At 36.9% G+C, this 23,181-nt stretch overlaps 1 protein-coding gene across 1 annotated transcript in view; it reads left to right on the top strand.

Moving 5' to 3' along the window:
* LOC131435420 (putative phospholipase B-like lamina ancestor) overlaps positions 1-23,181 on the top strand; it is a 52,606-nt gene that overhangs the window by 6,744 nt on the left and 22,681 nt on the right. Inside the window, exon 2 of the mRNA XM_058603282.1 lies at positions 22,518-22,737. The gene's annotated coding sequence lies outside the window, so the exon portion shown is untranslated. The remainder of the gene's footprint in view (positions 1-22,517; positions 22,738-23,181) is intronic.

The following is a 23,181-nucleotide window of genomic DNA, read 5'->3' as shown; positions in this document are numbered from 1 at the left end:
AACAGAAGCAACCGTTCCGTAGAAATCGTGAAACATAACAATTTTAACATGTTTTAATTGCTACTGGGGTTACTGGACAATTTCCACGTAGTGAACAGTGATAATATGGTTTGGTTTTTATTTTGCAATTGTTGTTTTTTTTTCATTAAGACAAAATATGTCAGTTGAAGTTGTACACATAAATATCAATCATACACAATGGCAGTGCGAACTGAAGCACAATATAGCGAGTCGAAGCTTAAGAATATTATGCTTATATTTTTCCAAATCTGTTAAATGACCTATCCAATTATTTGATAGCAGGAAAACAATCCACCAGAACTGAATTCCACAACTGCTCTCTCTTAAGCAGGCATAAAACTTCCTCAACTTTTATAGTAACAGATTGCAAGAATCTAACAGATACAATTTTCGTAAGCTTAATATTAAATATTAAAACTAACTCTATAGCGACCCTTACACGAGAATTATTGATGTCACTTTTAGTGATTACTAAGTAATGACATTTGTGTGGAGAATACTAAGGTTTAGATATAAGCGGCCTTTACACGATTATTAAAAGTGTCATTACTAAAAAGTATTGTCATTTTTAATGAACGTGTAAGGGCAGTAATGATGACATTACTGCCCTTACACGTTCATTAAAAATGACAATACTTTTTAGAAATAACACTTTTAATAATCGTGTAAAGGCCGCTTATATCTAAACCTTAGTATTTACGCACTGGAGTAGGAATAATGGCTAGAAATTGCGTTTAAAAACAAACCTTTTACCTCGTCACGGGAGAGGAAAAAATCAACTGCATGGAAACATCGACGACGTAGTAGCGTTGAAAGGACTAAAAATGTTGGTTTCCAATTGTAATTAATTGATTACGCAAGTGATTTCTGATGCAAAGAATATCTTCTTTATCTACTTTTCTTCTATATCGCCATTTCAAGGGACATATTACATCATTGTTGTGGGGCGTAATGTCTCTTGTTGTGCATACCACTGATTTGTTGTGAGACACATTATCTCGATGAAAATATATCAGTACATTTAGAAATATATCAATGTTTTCCTAAGGGGGAATATTATACCACTTCACCCTACATGAAAGTTCGAACTAGCGATGTAAGTGAACGTTTCATGATATCCGATGACGTCGCGATGGAAGCGAGGTACGAGGCGAACTCAGGTGCTTAAAAATTACAATAGTTTAGAGAGCTTATCCCATTACCACCCTACATTACCTATTAGATTTTACTAAATTACATACAGCTAATTCCAGGCCCCAATAGCTGAAGATTTCTACTGTATCTCTCTCTCTGTCTGACTTTGCGAAATCCCTGACATTATGATCGAAAGTGTGAGAGACAGGAGTTTTTTACTGTTGTTGATCGTAGTTATCGATATATGTACAAGATACACATCAATACTCCTTTAGCAACAGCAGCGCAATCGTATTTAGAAAAACCTTGAAATGGAGAATTTCTGTAAAGGTCAATTGTAATTGGCATACATTCGACCGGGGCATTGCCCTTCGAACCGAACCTTCGGTAACAAAATGTACAAACTTGTTTTGAACTGCAATTTTTGTTCGTTTCTTCGCTTTTATTTACTTCTACAGAGGACACGCGGGATTTCAAACACATGACCACCTGACAGATGGCTAGTTCCCAATGAATTTGGTCGTGCCGCGTCGGTCCGATGATCGAACCGATTGAGAACGATATCGTGCATTTCGATCGAGCTGATATCGGGCTCAATCTGTTCGAAAGTCGAACACCGTTGACATCAGCTGTGTCGGCATTGTTTTATTATCTTCTGGGCTGATAATCACACAGCGATCACATTTTAAATTTTAAAATAACACCATCCATAGCTTTGATTTAAAGTTTATCGATGACTAACTGACTTCTCCTAAATAAGTGTGTCACTACGAGGAATTTCCCATCAAAAATGCTAATCATTTATTCCAATATTATTTACACCGCCTATATTCCTGACGTATGTTTCGATTGATCGTTCAAAGTGGATGTTGATATTTATTGACAATAGAAGGTCAATATGTGCAACAAACAGTAGAAATTGAGACATGTCAGATGTAGATGACCTCCGGTCAAGGTGATTACTTGAACTCAAGGTTGCATTATATTTCGTCAATTGATCTAAGCGTTTAACGTGAAACTCGTTGACTTTGCGTCCATCAACACATTCAAGACAAAGAAAAAAAACTGCCAATGGATTACAGGCGTTAATCGAAACAAGTTAAGTAATCAATCAAATTGTTCAGATTTACAATTGAGAAAGGATATTGAAAACGAAAGATTTCGCATTTCATTAACATTATTAGAGACGTATTGTCACAAGATCGGTTTGAAGGGATCAAATGACAGTCTATGAGAAGAATTACTGATCAGATATCAACATTAGAGATTATTATTAAGCCTGTGTCTGAACAAATCAGGCCAAAATTCGCATTGAAATTTTGTAACAAAGTTGTTGTCGATCAACATGAACTGACACGCGTGGCTGCAGGAGTAATGTATTTTCAATTAGCACGTGTTAGCTTGCGGTTTCTTTTGTTGACCGGTTTTCTGATTGAACCCATTTCATTCGTACGAGGCTCGAATGACGGAAAGTGATCAACATCCAAACAATAATTAGCAAGGTTGCGATATAAATAAAATTCAATATGAATCGTCCGATTGAGAACTTAATTGAATTGACAATGTTGAGAGTATGGATCTCGTGATCCATACCATGCTACCATCCACTTATATTCAGTCGTTCTTTGTTGACAACTTTTCAAAAATATATATTGTAAATAATGATATGTGCAGTTATTTTTAGAAATCACTTCCGGTGAAACCCTCAACGAGTGAACACGTCGTATCGTGTTAGTGCGGTGAAAATTCGAGTATTTCGCGAGAAAGAAAGGATTTTCATCCGTACTTCGGTGACTCCACGTTGTCACATAGCGAGGGTTTCACTTGTAGTCCAGTGAAAAGAAAGTCCATTGGACTATAAACGAAAGCTAACTGGCAATATAGCTAAATCGCTGTGCCATCAATCGGCGTCATCTCAAGTGAGGTGACGCCACCAGAAGTGAAGAAGAAGAAGAAGAATTTTTAGAAATCCATAAAAACGCGTGACGCTTGTCTGATTTTTAGAGGCAAGTTCAGCTCGTTTGAATACCCGATTCCGTCGAGGAAAGTTTATCAAGTTGTTGTTAAATGGAATTTTTCCGTTTTAGCGTGTAGTGGAAAATTTGCCTTTACAAAATGTTGTTATTAATTGATGTATGAAATAGAATCGCCATTATTTGAGTGATTCCAGAAATAAACAGTGGAAAAGGTAGCAAAATCAGGATATACCTTATTCGGTATTGATGAAACTTTGCACCCTTCTTCAGTATGACAAACCATTCATTGCTCATGGATGGGGAAACCGATTCAATTCAAGACTAATTTTTCGAAAGGACTGATGCATTTTTTACATGCATCAAATCTTTGTAACTCAGACTCCTTTACATGTACAAGAATGGTGTCAATGAAAAAGTTGTAGAAATTCAAAACATTGTAGCTTGGACCCTGTTTCGTCCACATAAATGGTATCCAAGAAGTTTTAGAAAATCAAATACACTCTAAAAATTAGACATTGAATATAAATGCGAATCAATAATTAGAACACTAATCGAAAAAAATCGCGATTCTATGGGGCGGGATGGGTAAGTCGTAGAGTGTCTTTCACGCAGCCCACCTGCGTTCGATTCCAACCCCCCACAGAGAATCAGATAGTTTTTGTGGCCCGAAGAAGTGAATGACATTGAGATTAAAACCTCTATTATCGAAGCTAAAAAAATTGTTAGTCAACAAATATCTTCAATGTTCTGATGTTTAAATGACTACTTTTATCAAAACCTTTGTGAAAGTTGCAGTTGAAAATACCTTTGAACAGTTTTATCTGTTACTTTTTCATAAAATAACACCAATCAAGTTTGTGTCAAATGTTGGTTTTCAGAATTGGTTTAAAATAAGATACCATCTTTTTTAAATATTATTTTTCGGTTAATTTTTTAATTGTTGAAAAGCATTTACCTTTAATCCAGTGTATGACCTTTCTATAGTGTCTAATAGTCTCTCTTAACCGGGTATAAATTTTGATAGCAAAATGCAATAATTTGCAAGCGTTGTTCGTTCGTAAATCGATTCATGACTAAACTATAGATCAAACTGAACAGTTTTGGCAATGACACAAGACACGAACCTCGTGTGATCTGTCAAAAGCAGTGTTGCCAAAAAGATATGAGCGAAAAATCACTCTTTACTATGGTAAATATTCTAATGGAATGAACAAAAATATTCTTAGGCCGGAAGTCAAAATCTTAATTTTAAAAAGGATTTCAAGCATGATTTTCCGGAATCTACTCGTCAAATGTCAACCTTCTAAGCTATTCCTAGAATAAATTATTCAGCTTCTATACAGCGAGAAAGTTCACGCGGAACTTGTTCTGTACTTCAAACTGTCAAAAATTACCACGTGTTTTCTTAAGCAGTGAGAAATTGTTTTGTGCTATAAAGTTATCAAAAGCTTCGCGTGTACTTTTTAGCAGCAAAAAAAATAGATGTTTGAAGTAAACTTCTGGTTGATTGGGCAGCTTAGATTTAAAAACCGAAGTTGCTTTCTTGAAGTATAAAAATAATATCGTTATCTGGTATCTACACGTCAATACCTTAATTGTAAACAGGAAAATACCTTAATTGTAATCAGGAGCTGTGGAACAGATTTCACCCCGGTGTTGGTGGTTAGTTGATAAAAATCCACATTTCTAGGTGTGGAATTCCACACTCAGACATTTGCCAGGTTTGGAGTTCAGTATACTCCTAATAGAGCTTCCACCGCCCCTGATTGTAATGTTTTTTAAGAACATACTCCGGGAGCCACCATCTCGGATTTATATACCGAATGTACCATCATGAATGACTTCAAATAATGTAATTCGGCATCTATTTCTCAAATCCGTTGCGAAAATACTCGTATTATGATGGTTTACGAAGCAAACCTATGCACCGGAAGCCACCATCTTTAGTTTTGAAATGACTTCAAGCATCGGTATCCCCACTCTCAATTCATTTGGAAACGTCCATATTGTAATGGCTTCGAAAATATACCGACATACTAGAATTCATCACCTTAAATTTCCAAACGATTTGCAGAGGTTTTTAATGAATATGTGACTATATTTTTTCTAGATCCCTTCGGTTCATAAATTTTCAACACATCAAGGCTAGAAAAAACTCATTTCCCTAGTTTTTTGGAAGTTCGCGATTTATTTTAAGCGGTACGTATCCCCCGCATAAAAAAATACTTCAATGTACAAGCAACACGAGTTTATCGATGCCCTCAACTAATATCAAGTATTGGTGCCATTAGGTAATAACGTGGATCACCCGGCAGTTTGATGCGTTCCGGGAATGCTGTGATCGTATCGATTTCCATTGAAAGCTGATATCGATAGAACAATAAAACAATACGGATCGGAACAGCAAAGATACGATCGTTGCAAGACCACCCAACACTGAGTGTGCTCAGATGTCACAACTTCTCATGACATGTACGAATTGCATACATTACTCGTATGTTTTCTTTGTATGTCCCAGATAAACGCTCAACAAATTCGAAACCAATCATCCATTAATTTTGATTGTTTGTATATTTACTTCTACCGTAAACATAGCAAAGTATAATCTTGGCGGTAGGACTTGTTTACTAATTATCCACAATTACTGACAGGTTACTAGCAAAATATTAAACACTTACTTTTAGTACTTTTATGTATAATTAAGCACGAGTTTGAAGTTTCCGTACATTAAAAATCAATCGCAACACATTCTCTACATAGAGGCCGCTCGCTCATGCCCCAAGGGTTTGAACGGTCTTGCCTGTACTAGTTTTGAGATACCCTTGCGGCGCCATATCAGCAGTAGGTATTGAATATGTGCTGCAAATAGAATTAGCCTCGTAGACAATTATCTCTGGAATAATACCCACGAGTCGGTTGTCGTATGCTATTTACGGTTCGGATCACGCGCAGCGGGCATGTCGTACCGGGAAGATTTTCGACGCATTCTTCGTGTATTCTTTGAGATGATAGGAACTTTCGGTTGATTGATATGTTTACATTTCGAATGGAACATGCTAGACATTTGTTGTACATTGTTTCAATTTCGAAGCAAGTCCGACGACTAAATCTTTCTTCTACAATGGGAAATATCTGTTTTGAATATCTCGCGTAATTCACGATAGGAACGTGCAATTACGGTTGTAATTTGCCAGTCCACTTTTGTAATACGTTTGTGGAAAGCAAATGATTGCGCTAAATCCAAATTTGAAATTAATTTAATTGATGCATATCGCTTTGCTTCCCACTAATGTGCTGCAGGAGAAAGAAGTTCTATTGTGTTATCCACACCAGGGATGCCCGGTCATTTTTTCAAAAATCTGTGATCAAACGAAAAACCTGTCTGTGAAAATCTGTGCCCGTTTTCCGTAGCATAATAGCAGTTCAAAATCAATTTGGTGAGGTCTCACTACAAACACGCTCTGTACCTTTTTCCTCAACCGCTCTGTACTTTTTGGTGCTAAACTGTGCTCGATTTAAAAAATTTGTGATTTATTGAATCTGTGAAAATCGGTGATCATTTTCAGAAATCTGTGAAAATCTGTGTCATTTTAAAAATCTTTGCAGAAAATTGAAAATCTGTGAAACACAAATTAATCTGTGAACCTGGCATCTCTGATCCACGCATGCAAACAAGATTTAGCAGGTTCAGACAATTTCAGGCAAGATTGCGCGCAATAAGCGAGTTGATGGCCCGACCCGTACTCGATTGAAAATAATAAAAACCCTTATCTGACCCGAATCAGAGAATAATTATTCTTTTGAACCCGAACCCGACCCGTAAAAATTTTTTCCTGAACTCAACCCGACAACACATTTTTTTTTCGAAACCGACAAACATTTTCTTTCCGTACCCGTCGGGTTTGGCTCGGGTTTCGGGTATAAATCTAATATACACTGAAACAAAAAAAAAGCAGGGATCGATGTGCTCAAAAAAATTTAGGTGTGATCTTGCGGAATCAGTTGAGATTATTTCGGATTAGATTGATTATATATCGGATATAGTCTAGAGCTCAGATTGATTTGCCCCTTGGTTAGTAACATTATTTTGATTAATGAATTTCACATGTGGCTGTATTTATGATAGATTTGTTAAACACCTTTTTTAATCCACCTAAAGGTGTATTTATGCCTTCTTCATAATACTTATGTTTTCAAAAATATGACTTTCTTGGGTATTAACTAACATAACCTTTTCAATTTGTAAACGGTTATGTCAAGTTAATGAGAATATTTCTTTATATTGCATCATCGCACTAAATGATTAAACACACTTTACCCTATAGTTCCTGAACCGGATGTCGGACCCGGGTGAAATTAAACTGCAACCTATGATACTATATGATCTTTCATTTGAGCCTCAGTTCGTGGAAATTGATCAAATCATCTCTAAGAGTAAGTCTCGTTTTAAGCTTTTTGACCACTATTTCCGGTACTTCTGGAACCGGGAACTTGGAACCAGTATAGCCGAAGTCGGTTCGTTTAGTAAGTAACTAATATAGCCTACAAATTGAATTAGTTTTAAGGGCCAATTTTCACTCGTCAATTTTTCAAGAGATTGCATAAACTTTCTATATGAAAAAGGCAATAAATGTACTTTTACAGAAAAGCATCGTTATCATGATCTTGTAATAACATTAATAAGTAGATCCAAATTGAATAAAAAATTGGAAAATTTTCATTTTTTTTCACTTGAAAAATATAAATTTTAATGTGACAACCCTGCACGCTATACGAAATCGAACAAAGCACGCTGCGAATGGAGCAAAGTCGAACGTACCGTCGCGTACTAGTTTTGCATCGTCATTTTGAATAACGATTTGAATGTTTTGACACTCATCGCCCTATAATTTCGGAAGCGAAAGTCGGATCAGGATGAAATTGCACAGTATATTTAAAACCAATGCTAGCTTTAATTTGAATCATGATTCGTGAAAATCGGCTTAACCGTTGCTGATAAATCGAAGTGAGTTCCGTTTCCGGAGATTTTCTTCACTATTATCGGTGCTTTCGGAAGCGGAAACCGGGAACTAGTAGTCCCAAAGTAGTTTTATATGTTAACTAACTAACAAGATCTGCCAACTAGAAGAATTCAGCAGTAAGTTTGATAAAAATGTGCACCTCGTTTCGCCATCGCTTGTGAAAAAATACTCATAAAGTTGAAAATTTTCACTAATCGCACTGTAATACCGGAACCGAAAGTTGAATATGGATTAACTTTTCGAGGACTTTTTGAAGAAAGTCAAGACCTTTTATTCGCTTCTTAGTTTGTGAAAATCGGTTAAGAAATTTCCGAGCAAATTGAGTGCGCATTTTTTCATAAGTTTGCACATATTTCCTTGTAATTCCGGGACCGGAAGTCGGATCCAAATGAAACTCAGGAACTTTGTGCGGGACTCTAAGACCTTTCATTGAATCTAAGTTTGAGAAAATCGGTTCAGCCATCTCTGAGAAAAATGAGTGACATTATTTGTCACATACACACGCATACATATACACACATACATTTTTTTTATCTCGACGATCTGAGTCGAATGGTATATGACACTCGGCCCTCCGGGCCTCTGTTGTAAAGTCGGTTTTCACAACGATTGCATAGTCTTTCTATATGAGAAAGGCAAAATCATTTTGGAGTCTGAAAAGGACACAGAAGCGTTTATGTTAAAAGGTTGAACAACATACGTCAGTTTATAATTGTTCTCGTAAGTTACACATTGTAAAAAATGCCTCCGAAAACGAGGACATACAGGTCAGTTCTTGCATCATCTTCCAGATATTGATCTTCAAGATGCTGATCATAACGATGGTTATGCCAATATTTACCCCCAACACGTGTCGACAATAACTCTTCGCTGGTGTCAAATCTGTTCACTATACTTCCAAGAAAGAGTGTGTTACTACTCTAGAACAGACTCGAATGTTTATAGATGAATCGATTCATATGAATAATTCAGTAATAACAAGTTCAATTACCATACCTCACAAACCAGATCGTTGTGGGAGTGGTCATCGGGCTCACGCATGGAACCTCCTGGAATATTGGGTCTAAGTGATAATGGAACTGATTTTAAATGAAAATGTTTCAACGATAATCAGTAATTTGTTTCAAGTTATTTGCATTCAAATTATTGTATACCATGTACATAGAATACAGTTCATCTATTGTTGTATTAGTGGGAAGGTAAGAACAGTTATTGTGGTAAGAATATTAGTAAGAATTCACAACGAAAATCGGATTAAAACTCTCCCATCCCATTTATCAATCTCATAGATGGTGAACGTTTAAATTAAACGACCATGTTGTCATTATTCCAGACAACACGATCAAAACCAGTTGCTTGACGCAGCTTGACGGTACCAATACATCAAGATGCGATAATCATCATCAATTGAAAACAATTATAGTTAGTCAACACGCTGGCAACGGTTGATTGGAAACTGCCTAATCAAATAGCTTTGGTGCATCCCCTTCATAGTGTTATTGTCATATAGGTATATCGCGAAAGATGTTCAAGAATGAAAACAGTTTGTGTCAACAACCGTTACCGATTGAAATATTCAGATCGACACATAATTAGCCCTCAGTTTAGCAAGACTTTGCAAAGCGGTGCAATAATCGATTGGCACTATTAAAATTGATAGCGACTTTGATTCGTTCGCGTGTAAATCTTTACACAATTCTCGGTTGATTTTTCAACTGGCCGTATGAACAAGTGACAGTTTCTCTTTGTTTACTTTCTCTTTCAATTATTGTGACGTGATTTTAAAGGTTTTACCAAAAGTTGAGTGAAAAACGTGGAAACCGCTTGTTAAATAATAGAAGAGAAAATAAACAAAGAGAAACTGTCACTTGCTCTTATGGCCTTTTGAAAAATCAACCGAGAATTTATAGAGAGAGTTTGTTTTTTTTTTATTGGAAGGGCTATGATCCCTGAAAAACCACAGAGTACCAATTCATACAGAAAAACTGTTCATCTTCTAAGCCGATCCTGATTTTAATACCAATTTGGACTTTTTCATATGAACAGAAGAGTTCATTAGATCAGAACAAGTAGAAGTAGTCTGCTGAAACAATACTCACTTCGTACAACCCTGGTTCGTGAACGGATAAATACTACACGGAAATAAATTCGTTACCGTTATCGTGATTAAAACCCATAAAATCGTTTAGTTCAAAAGTCGGGTTTCACAATGATTGCATAACTTTTTAATATGAGAAAGGCAAAATGATGTTATATACAGCAAGAGATATTCACGATCGAATATTCAACACTCTCTCAGAGTGTTAATCTTGAAAAGGCGCCCTATAGTCATTCGCGTCAAAATCGGTTTACTGGTCTCCTAGGAATTCGAGTGCACTTTTCTCACATTTTTGCTCATTTTACCCTGTTACTCTCGAGCCGAAAGTTCGATCTGGATAATATTCAATAACAGGCTATGAGACCAAGAGACTTTTCATTATGATGGTGAAAACCGGTTCAGCTGTTTCTAATAAATTGGAGTGTTTCCGGTTTGGAGTACACAATCACACACACACAATTCCGGAACTGGAAGTCGTAACCAAATAAAATTTTGTTAGATTTTATGGGGTTGTAAGGCCTTTCATTTAAACCTACGCTAGTGAAAATTGGTTAAGCGGTTTCTGAGAAAATCGATTGCACGTTTTAGGTAATTTATCACATTTTACCCTGTAATTGCCAAACCGGGAGTCGGATCCAGATGAAATTCAATTGCAACTTTTGAGACTACAAGGCCTTGAATTTAAATCTTAGTGAAGCAAATCGGTTGAGCGGTCTCTGAGAAAATCGAGTGCACTTTTTATTCATTTTTTTGCGCATTTTACCTCGTTACTCCCGAACCGGTAGTCCGATCCGGGTAAAAGTCAATAGCACCCTATGGGACCAAGAGACCTTTCATTTGAATCTAAGTTTGTGAAAACCGGTCTAGCACATTTTTGTTACATACACACATGCATACACACACATACACACACAGACATTTACTAAGTTCGTCGTGCTGAGTTGAATGGTATATGACATTCGGCCCTAGGTTTTCACAGTAATTGCATAACCTTTCTATATGAGAAAGGCAAAAAAAATATGTTTATGATCAAGTTGATTTTAAAACTTTCTTGAATCTTAAATTATTTCAAAATAGATTTGATACAGGTTTGATTATGCGGGTAAAAAGTAAATTATTACTAGTTGCCTAGAAATTTATGCGGATTTTGCAAAAGGTATGATTTATAAATAAAATGTGATGATTCATCACTGTTTTGGTATAAACCAACTTCGTTGCGTAAAAAATAGTGCTGGTGTTCCGGAAGTTAGTTATAAAAGTCATTCATAGCCCTTGGCATCTTAGAGCTTAAGCAGTGTGCCTTAAAAATTATATTATGGAATAAAAAAAAATATTTCCTCCATTTTCTTTTTTTATTTGATGTGAGTAAATGTTACGGTAGAAAATCAACATTATGGACAATAAATTTTTCCTAATGCTAATCACACTTAAGAGGAGGATAGGGTCTAGCACTTTCGAAAAATCATTTATTATAATAAAACATTTCAAGAATATTCTGTGAAATTTTCAAGCCTATTGAAACGAAACTCTGGAATATATGGGCCTTTATCCACAGACTAACAGACAGGACAGTATGAGTAAATTCTTATAAAAATAAATTTTCGTTATTCACTAGTTCCACCTTTATTGTACTGCGCGAACTGTTTACTATTGGTACACCCCTTGTGTTACGAATTTTTTTTTTACTTGTTGGTTTCCCCTCGTTTGTCAACATCGACTAGCTGCTTGCAGGGATACCTCATTTCATCATGATATTTGAAAATGAATCGTCACATTTAGATTTTTTATCGTGACATCACAAGTGAACAAAGATTCATCCTTGACAATTCAGCGGTACTCATTCAGTAAAAACCATTCAAGCGAAGAGGTTGTGTTTCGATTGTACTGGCTCGTGAGTTAACGGCTGCTACCGAGACAATTCTAAGCTTCAGGTAGTTAAACTGCCCATAGCAAACGCAATATTCGGGGCGTTTCCCGACTGGAAAGCTAGCAACGAAGGCCATCCCGTTCATACGCACAGAGGTGTAGAGACACAGAGGTGCGAGAGCATAGAAGTGACGAGTCACAGAGGTGCCATCGCATAAAGGTGCGAAGACGAAGGGATGCAAAGGCACAGAGGTGCTAAAGCAACCCAGTGCTGATCTACCAGGTACCAGAATTTGTACGCTGCGTAGGATCAAAAGAGACGGCATATATCGCGAGGTGCTACACTGCAAGCATCGCATTTGATCGCCACCAAGAGCAAAAGCACTGTACCTGGGGTCAGGTACAGGCAGCACAGCAAGTGCAGTGGTGTTCACAACGACGGCAGAGCAACTGAGATAGCAGTAAACGACAGAAGACTGCCAATTGGAAACAGCAGAAGACTGCCAATTGGAAATCGTTGGAAGAGCTTCACGTCGTTCTTCACGATAAAGGAACAGAGACATCAGCTACAAGGTAGATTTAATTTAATTTATTTTTTATTTCTTATATCTGAAATTTTACTAAACATAAGTTTTTATTTTGGTATTATTAATTTACAAAAAAATTTAATGTAATGGATGATCTCATGGAAGATCATCCGAATCCGATTCCGGATACTAGTAAGAGTTTAAATACTCCGAGGGCTAAACATTATCCACAGGGTACCACTGGGCCATGGATAGTCTATCTTCGAAAAAAAGAAAAGATTTTAAATTTGATGCAAATTACCAAGGATTTGACATCACATTTCTCTGAAGTTAAAGAAATATGTAAAGTTAATAGAGATAAAATTCGAGTTGTTGTCAATGACTTGAAACAGGCGAACGAAATTGTAACCTGTAAATTATTTTCTGTTGAATATCGAGTTTCCATCGAAGGAGGTGGAAATTGGCGGTGTTGTGACTGAAGCAAGTCTGACGGCCGATGATTTACTTAAAAATGGAGTTGGTCGTTTTAAAAACTCCATGCTTGAGGGAGTTAAGATACTCGAGTGCAAGCAATTGTACTCAGCATCTATTGTCGATGGAAAAAAGTCGTATCGTCCCTCAGATTCGTTTCGTGTAACATTTGCCGGATCTGCGTTGCCTAGCCATGTCTATATCGATAAAATTCGTCTTCCTGTTCGGCTTTTCGTACCGCATGTTATGAATTGCACGAACTGTAAAAAATTCGGGCATACAGCTACTTACTGTAGTAATAAGTCCAAATGTATCAAATGTCAAGGGCCTCATAAGGATAATCTTTGCGATAAAGATGTTGAAAAATGTGTTTATTGTGGGGAGAGACCTCATGATGATCTTTCAGTATGCGCTGCATTTAAGTTGCGTAAAGACAAAATGAAGCTTTCTTTAAAAGCACGGTCTAAGCGCACATATGCAGAAATGCTTAAAACGGTCATACACACACTTAAAACCATTTCTTGAGCTCGGCATAATAAAATGCCGAAACTGATCAGCAACACGTAAATTTGCTGATTGCTCAGTAATCAATACGCATGTTTCTGAACTTCGTTAAATGCATTCACTGATATTTCGGTAAAATGCTTCACTTTGCCGAAATTTGGCATAATTGCTTGCTGAATTTATCAGTAAACAACAGATATGCCGACATCAGCAGAGACGTTTGCCGAGATTTCGGAATATGCGCTAGCTGTTGCCGAGATTCAGCACGACAGCTGTCATTTATTGCCACGTTACATTTTCGCTACGCATTGTGCGATTATTTTCTGATGAAATTCTCGAGTGAAAAAATGGATAATCTTCGAAGAAGCGTGGAACCACTTACAAGTAAAAATATTGAATAAATATAGTGACATGTTTCGCTTTATAAAAAGCGACTTTATCAGAGCACTCGCGATTATAAGGGAAAAGCACCCAACACGGGGCTCAAAGCGTCCTCCTTCGAGAGGATAAGCGAAAAAATAACCCCATGCATGGAATAATGCAATAGATCAAAGTAAGTAACAATACCGTATATGCATCATTAAATATTGAACATTTTTGTAAGCCAAAAATCAATATATATTTTTATTTTCATATTTCCAGCTCGACTCAAGGTGGTCGCATCTGGAAACGCCGCTTTTTTTATGCTACATGTTTTCAGGTAGAGGCTTTCAGCACAACTGGCAACAAATTTGTAAGCCTCCTTTAAGTGTTAATAAAATGAATTTTTGATCCTGAATGGCGTGTTTATAATGTTGAGAAATTACAAACAAAATTAATTGACTAGATTTTTAATTACTGATGATTCGGTAATTTATTTTTTTCATTTTTTCGTTTTATTGGATTGCCGAATATTCAGTGAACGTTTCACTGAGCAAACAGTAAATCTTATGCTGACGATTTCGGCAATATTTGACGTTTGTCAAATTTTAAGGTGCCGAGACGCTCAGTAATTTTATTTTTGCCGAGATGATTGCTGATTACTCGGCTGTGCGAATCTCGGCATTTTTTTGCCGAGACTCAGCTAAAAAATTGAAGTGTGCATGTCTCCCCCTTGGAAACCGAAAACGGTTTTTCAAATCTTATGGAGCCAGAGGAATCTGACTCCGACGGAAATAGTGAAGATACCTCGTTTGTCACTCCTCAAGGGTCTGTTAAGAGGAGATTAACAAACCACAAAATACCTAAAAAGACACCTAAAATTACATCTTCAAAAAAAGATCCCCGTGTTAAAGCTAAAAAGCCAAATTTAAAACCAAAAACTGTGCCTCCTGGTTTGTCAAATTCACAAACCAATCCAGAAACTAGCTCAAGAAAAAAAAATAATCCAGTGGGCTCCGTTTCACATTCACCAACAGGATTACTTAAGTTTTCGGAAATTGTAGAATGGATTTTCGCAGCATTCAATATTTCTGAACCTCTGAAGACTATCATAACGGCATTCCTTCCAATAGCTAGAACTTTTTTGAAACAGTTATCAGCTCAATGGCCAGTTCTTTCAGGTTTTGTATCATTTGATGGATAATTTATCATCCGCCGCAAATGATTCAATCACTGTTCTGCAGTGGAATTGTCGAAGCATCATGCCAAAACTTGATTCATTTAAAGTTTTGTTGCATAGTCAAAAATGTGATGTATTTACTTTGTGCGAAACATGGCTTACATCAAACATAGCCTTAAATTTTAATGACTTTAACATTATACGTCTCGATAGAGACTCTCCGTATGGTGGAGTGCTTTTAGGAATTAAGAAATGTCATTCCTTTTATAGATTAAACATTCCTTCGACTTCTAGTATAGAAGTTGTTGCTTGTCAAATAAACATTAAAGGAAAGGACATTTGCATTGCTTCAGTATATATTCCTCCAAGAGCTCAAGTTGGACAACGACAGCTTAATGAAATTGTCGAAGCCCTTCCTGCTCCACGTTTGATTTTAGGAGATTTCAATTCGCATGGAATGATGTGGGGTTCCGTTTACAATGATAGCAGATCATCCTTAATATATAATATTTGCGACAATTTTAGCATGACGGTAATAAATATGGGTAGCATGACACGGATCCCAAGACCTCCTGCACGTCCAAGTGCATTAGATTTATCTCTTTGCTCGACTTCAATTCGACTAGATTGCACCTGGAAAGTATTTCCTGATTTACACGGTAGCGATCATTTACCAATCATCATCTCAATTAGCAGTAACAAAGGCATTGCTAATTCAGTTAATATTCCATATGATTTGACAAAAAATATTGACTGGATTAAATACCAAAGTAATATTTCAAGTGCCTTAACTTCAATGGAAGAGCTCCCCCCACTTGAAGAATATGACTTCCTCGTTTGTGCGATTCTGGAGGCCACAGAACAAGCCCAAACCAAACGATTTCTTGGTCCATCGTCTAACAGAAGACCTCCAAACCCTTGGTGGGACAAAGAGTGCTCAGATGCTAAGCACGCGAAACGAAATGCCTTCAAGACGTTTTTAAAACGAGGAGGAGGAACTCCTCAGAATTTTGAAAAATTCTTGACTTTAGAAACCAAGTACAAGAGCATACTTCGGGCCAAGAAATGTAGCTATTGGAGACATTTTGTCGAAGGTTTGTCAAGAGAAACCTCAATGAGCACTCTTTGGAATACGGCCAGACGAATGAGGAATCGTAACGTAGGAAATGAGAGTGAGGAGTACTCGAACCGATGGATATTTGATTTTGCGAGGAAAGTTTGTCCAGATTCTGTTCCTACGCATAGCATTATTAGGGAATCTTTTTCAAATAATGGTTCCATTGATAGCCCCTTTTCAATGATGGAATTTTCCATAGCACTCATGTCTTGTAACAATAAGCTCCTGGGTTGGACAGAATTAAATTCAACTTGGTGAAGAATCTGCCCGACCTCGCAAAAAGACGTTTGTTGGAATTGTTCAACAAGCTTCTTGAGCAAAATATTGTTCCACCTGACTGGAGGCAAGTGAAAGTTATCGCCATTCAAAAGCCGGGGAAACCAGCTTCCAATCACAACTCATATAGACCCATCGCGATGTTGTCCTGCATCAGAAAATTGTTCGAAAAAATTATTCTACGACGTCTCGACACTTGGGTCGAGACGAACGGTTTGTTGTCAGATACTCAGTTTGGCTTCCGTAGAAATAAAGGGACGAATGATTGCCTTGCATTACTTTCGTCTGACATCCAAATTGCCTTCGCTCAAAAGCAACAAATGGCATCTGTATTTTTAGACATTAAAGGAGCATTTGATTCAGTTTCCATTGATGTTCTTTCAGACAAGCTTCACCAACATGGACTCCCAGCGGTTATAAATAATTATTTGCACAACCTTTTATCAGAGAAACGCATGCATTTTTCACATGGCGATTTGGTAACATTCAGAATTAGCTACATGGGTATACCGCAAGGCTCTTGCCTCAGTCCGCTCCTCTATAATTTTTACGTGAATGACATTGACAGCTGTCTAGTATCCCCATGTACACTAAGACAATTGGCAGATGATGGCGTAGTTTCAGTTACTGGACCCAAAGCTATTGATCTGCAAATACCATTGCAAGATACCTTAGATAACTTGTCCGTTTGGGCTGTTCATCTGGGTATCGAATTCTCTGCGGAGAAAACAGAGCTGGTCGTCTTTTCAAGAAAGCATGATCCCGCGCAGCTTCAGCTTCATATGATGGGAAGAATGATCCAACAGGTTTTGACTTTCAAATACCTCGGGGTGTGGTTTGATTCCAAATGCACGTGGGGAGGACACATTAGGTTTCTGATAACAAAATGCCAACAAAGAGTAAATTTTCTTCGAACAATAACCGGATCTTGGTGGGGTGCTCATCCGGAAGATCTAATAAAATTGTATCAGACAACGATACTTTCAGTGATGGAATATGGATGCGTTTGCTTTCGTTCCGCTGCAAACTCTCATATTATCAAATTAGAGCGAATTCATTCTTCCATTGAAGGATCGTTTTTGGGAGCTTTCGTCGCGACTGCTAATAAGATGCGAGGTACTGAATCCCCTAGTTATTAATAACTTCGAAAGGCTAGTTGAGCTTCAATCTCAAACAAGATTCATGATTGTATATTTTAACCATATGTCACAGGAAATCAACCCTTCAAGATATATTCCTATCCGTGTCAGCCTCCTAAATGTCCCTGACTCAACTTTATTTTTCGACACATCCATGCAGCGCGAAGTGCGTGGAATTCCGGAACACCTACGCTCGTTGGAAATCCCAAAAATATTTACAAGTAAGTTCAGGCATATCGACTCTGAGAAAATGTTTTACACGGACGGATCGCGAATTGAAGAAGCGACAGGGTTTGGTATGTTCAACAATAATGTTTCGGTCTCCTTTAGGCTTCAAGAACCTGCATCTGTTTATATAGCAGAGTTAGCAGCAGTTCATTATAGTTTGAGTATAATCGTCACATTATCTCCAAACCATTATTTTCTTTTCACAGATAGTCTGAGTGCAATTGGAGCCATTCGCTCAAAGGCTGCTGGCAAAAATGAACCTTTTTTCTTGGGCAAAATAAAACAGTGCCTGAACGTCATATTGAATAATAATTATCAAAACACAATAGTTTGGGTCCCGGCTCATTGCTCCATTCCAGGCAATGAAAGAGCCGATATTTTAGCCAAACGTGGTGCTATTGAGGGTGAAATTTATGAGAGACCAATTGCTTTCAATGAATTCTATAGCGCGTCTCGCCAAAGAACACTTGCCAGCTGGCAAGCTTCTTGGGATAAAGATGATCTGGGTCGGTGGATGCACTCAATTATTCCTAAAATATCGACAAAGGCATGGTTCAGGGGATTGGATGTGAGTAGAGATTTCATTCGTGTGATGTCCAGACTCATGTCCAATCACTACACGTTAGATGCACATCTCCTTCGAATTGGACTTTCCGAAACTAATCATTGTGCTTGTGGCGAAGGTTATCGCGATATCGTTTGGACATGCGTGGAGTATCGTGATGTCAGATCTCAACTAATAAATTCCTTGCGTACCCAAGGTAGACTATCCAATGTCCCAGTTCGCGACATTCTTGCTTGTCGTGACGTTCCTTACATGAAACTTCTTTATTATTTCATTAAGTCCATTGGAGTTCCAATTTAAATTTTATTTTATGTTAGATTGTTTTCTCTTCCATGAGTTCAACCAATAGCCAGCTATCTTATATTAAATAAAAGTGATGAACTGATACAAACAAACCTGAAATAGTTATAAGATCATGTACAAAATAAATGTATTTCATTTAATGTAATTTATAATAGCAACTCGCTTGATAAAAACAGTGTTTAGATTAACTAATGAATACCAACATACTAATAGGATATTCGAAATGTATTAGGTTTAAAGTACTATGTATTGTAGATGCCACGGCGAAGAAAAACTTATGTATATTGCCTATGAAATAAACGTATTTATGAAAAAAAAAAAAAATTCAGCGGTACTGTTTACAAACAAGCCTTAACAAAAATCGAAGAACACATCTTAAGCTATCGTCTTTACACTTTGTAACTAGTCACTTTTATTTAATAAATCTGAAAAACATACCGTATCCAATCGTGAACAAATGTTTTAATACTCTATGTAGGCGATATGCACCGTAAATGATCTCATCCATTTTGTCAACAGACAAACAAAAAAATCTCTGTTTACAAACAGTACTGCTGGACTGTCAAAATGTGTTCATCCGATTGAGGTTAGCAGTGACGGTAAAAAACCTAATAAATTATTGGATTACGTTGATAATATATTCAACTTTTTTGGAAGGAAACCATTTATTTTTCCCAACGTTGTTCATCTAGATTATTTTTGATTGTGTTGGTAATTTTCACCCGAAATTAAGTGGCGGCAGACCAGAAGCAAGTAAATATTTTAACAAAACGGGTTCGATTTTGTATTGCATTGGAGGATGAGAAGTATGTAGTTTTGGCAATATGTATTAAATTTGTATCCTGTATGAAATCCGCATGGACTCATACAAATCAATACATTACAGGTAATTGTTGTCCAGACTCATGTCCAATCACTACACGTTAGATGCTCATCTCCTTCGAATTGGACTTTCCGAAACTAATCATTGTGCTTGTGGCGAAGGTTATCGCGATATCGTTTGGACATGCGTGGAGTATCGTGATGTCAGATCTCAACTAATAAATTCCTTGCGTACTCAAGGTAGACTATCCAATGTCCCAGTTCGCGACATTCTTGCTTGTCGTGACCTTACATACATGGAACTTCTTTATCATTTCATTAAATCCATTGGAGTTCCAGTTTAAATTTTATTTTATGATTACAGGTAATTCTGTATGAATGGAAACTATGTTGGTAAATGAAAAAACACAATCTAGATGACAAACAGAATGTTTTGATAGGGTAACGTGGCGCCATCATGGCATATGCGAGTACTGTCCCAACTAAAGAAATATTCGAAATGACCGCTAAAATGATTGAAAAATCCAATTTGAGTGTCCTGTCTGTTAGTCTGTGCTTTATCTACGCTTATTCCATTCTGCGGCACAGGCCCAAGATTTCTACTTCGATTGACTTAAAAAATTGACAAAACTTTTATAAAAAAAATATTATTATATCAAAATACAAAAGAAAAAATATGATTTTTTGAAAGTGTTCAACTCTACGGACCTCCTAGAACAATACATTATTTGCTTAGATTCTATAGACAATGAACTTTAAACGCGTTTTTCTCGAAAGCAGGTTTTGAAAGTCCGTGTCAACCGACATTTGAAAACTACTTTACCAATTATTTTCAAATTTTTCTTTTTCGTTTTTTGTTACTTTCGGGAGGTTTTACAGCTACAAAATGGCGGATTTTTATGTGAAAATCGTAGTTTTGACTTTGAACAACCACCAAAAATTAAAAAAAAATCAAACAGAAATGTTGGCGTCTTGGAAAACATCTACTACATCTATTCTGCTTTATTTATTCATTTCTGGTTAGTCTCTGCTGAGATACGGTGGGCACCGCAAATCATGATTTCTAAGAAGCGTCCTCAAAAATACTCCTTTACCGTCTTATTTCTCAAAAATTTTCCCCGAAAAGATTACTAAATGTTTTTCGAATAATGCTTTTTATTATGCAAAAGATTTAAAAAAATCGCAATATTCCCCCTTTAAAGAAGGAATAAATCCTATATCCTAGAATAAACGTTACTTTTTAATTACTTTAAAATCATAAATTTTTTTATGAGTGAAACTGTCATCCGATGAACACACAGACGTATAACTAGTTTGGTGAAATAACTTAGAGTGGCATTAATTATATCTGTCATAAATCAGTTACTAGGAATACGCTACAAACCGCAAAAATATTGGTTCCGATCATCGATCATCGGAGCTGGGAAAATCAAGCTTAGTTTTGAGTTGTTTCGTTTCCCTTTATATATATATATATATATATATATATATATATATATATATATATATATATATATATATATATATATATATATATATATATATATATATATATATATATATATATATATATATATATATATATATATATATATATATATATTCATCTTGGACGCAAAAACATGTATGTCTGCGCGTACAGCGTTGTACAAAAATCATTGTACTAAAATCTGTCTGCGGTATAACAGTAATGTCGTGACGAAGAAACCGATCAAATTTCTGTGGCCCGCCGCAAACAAAACCCCCAAGTAGTACATTTGGCTGAAACTAATGTGCAAACGATCCTGATTTTGAAATATTGCTATAAAAAGTAACAAACAAACAAGATATCATGTTTTTCGTACTAATTATGTTGTATTTGCAGTTGCATATTTATGAACCCTTTCTAGCAATATTAAATTTTGGTGTGTAGAATGTTGCTCACTAGAATAATTTTGCTCACAACTTGGAAACGTAGTGAAAATAGGATCACTACGCTACCTACCACAAGCGCGTCGAAATGGGTTATCACGAGTGCCCTGAAGTAAACAAAGCAGCTCCGGTGTCCAGCTGGTCAGTCCAAAATCTGAACAGTTGACGTATCCTATTGGATGGGTGGCTGAAGTACGTTGTTGTTTCTGAGTGGCGCGTGTGTCACACGAAACCCAACCAAGATCGTATGCCACCAAAATGCTTGCTGCATATTCGTTAACGAGAGTACTGTTATGACTTTAGTGCCCTTTTTGCTGATCCAATGGCTACTGACGGCTGGCACGAGTCGGCATCTTAACGACTGAACATGTGTAAACATATAAGCTGTTGCTACGTAAATGTGAAGCTTGCTGGATTGATAAAGAAATGTTTATAATTCAATCAACGAACACAACGACAAAGTAGCGCCACAGAGAACAGACTTCTGACCGAGCATGTATGGGATCTTGTATGCAACATTTCGTGTCATGACTGAGAGTCGCCTGGTGACGCTTATCAACTTTGAAAGAGATAATACGATCAATTCAATTCGTTACGCCTTGCTTGTTCTAAATAACTTTTTAGGCTGTTGAGTCAAATAAAACAAAAATCGATTTCATTTAGCAGATCCGCTGATTCAGAATGTAAACAATGTCTTGTTACTATCAGTTGATGTTGAGGGCAACCTTCCGTTATGAGCTCGGATGACCTAGTGTTCGATTTTTAGCTGAGACGTGAGTTTTAAGAAAAATATGAGATGTGTACTAAGTAAAATATTTCAATCCTAAATTCCTTTCTTGGAACAACACTACTGACTCAAAGCGAAACCATCAATATTAAAAGTATAAACCACTGTCTGACACATTACCTAAAAATCCAGATAATTTCCTTGTTTTCAAACCCCCCGGGGTCGCCAAAAACCCACACTAATAGGCAACACTTTTCGCTTATATTTTCAGCACCTTCTCAGCCAACATCAAAGCGAGCTCCTGTTGAAGACACCAGGCACTCGCCAGACGAAGCGGATCTGCAGCTTCCACTTTTCGATGGGTTGACACGAGTGATCCGGTGCTTTTTCCTGACGACGGGAAATAAAAGATAGTTTGTACGCATTAGTTGGACACGGCCAATTATCTGCGTTGCTGGATCCCGTGACGGAACGACTCCCGAGTGACGAAGGTAAGCACGAAGGTTTGCATTTGTTGGCGGATATTTTACCTGGTGGTTTTGGAGATAGTGTCAGCTTTTGTCATCTGTATCGTTAGTGAAAATAGTAGTAGAATCATTTTTATGATCTGAAAAAAATGTATGGCATTCTCGCAGCTATTTATTCACTGTCTCGTGCCGTGATGAACATAGCAACGGCACTTGATCGCAGAGGAAAAAAATTACTTTCTCAAGTACATTGCCGGCTATGTTTAATATTGGAAAACCTTTCCTTTACCACACGTTGCACGTGCGAGTGAGCCACTTCAGAGTTCTGCACTTTGTCCGTGGCGCAGCGGCAAACGGAAGCGATGGAATTTATGGCCCTCATCAATCGCTCAATTAAAATATTTGTTGGTTTAACAGGAGCACGTCTGATTATCTGACTTTGAATAATTTTCCAATAACTTCTATTCC

This window comes from Malaya genurostris, chromosome 3 (genome assembly GCF_030247185.1).
Source record: "Malaya genurostris strain Urasoe2022 chromosome 3, Malgen_1.1, whole genome shotgun sequence".
NCBI classification, from domain to species: Eukaryota; Metazoa; Arthropoda; class Insecta; order Diptera; family Culicidae; genus Malaya; species Malaya genurostris.
The sequence above is the reverse complement of the archived record's forward strand: the minus strand, read 5'-3'. Positions and strand labels throughout refer to the sequence as shown.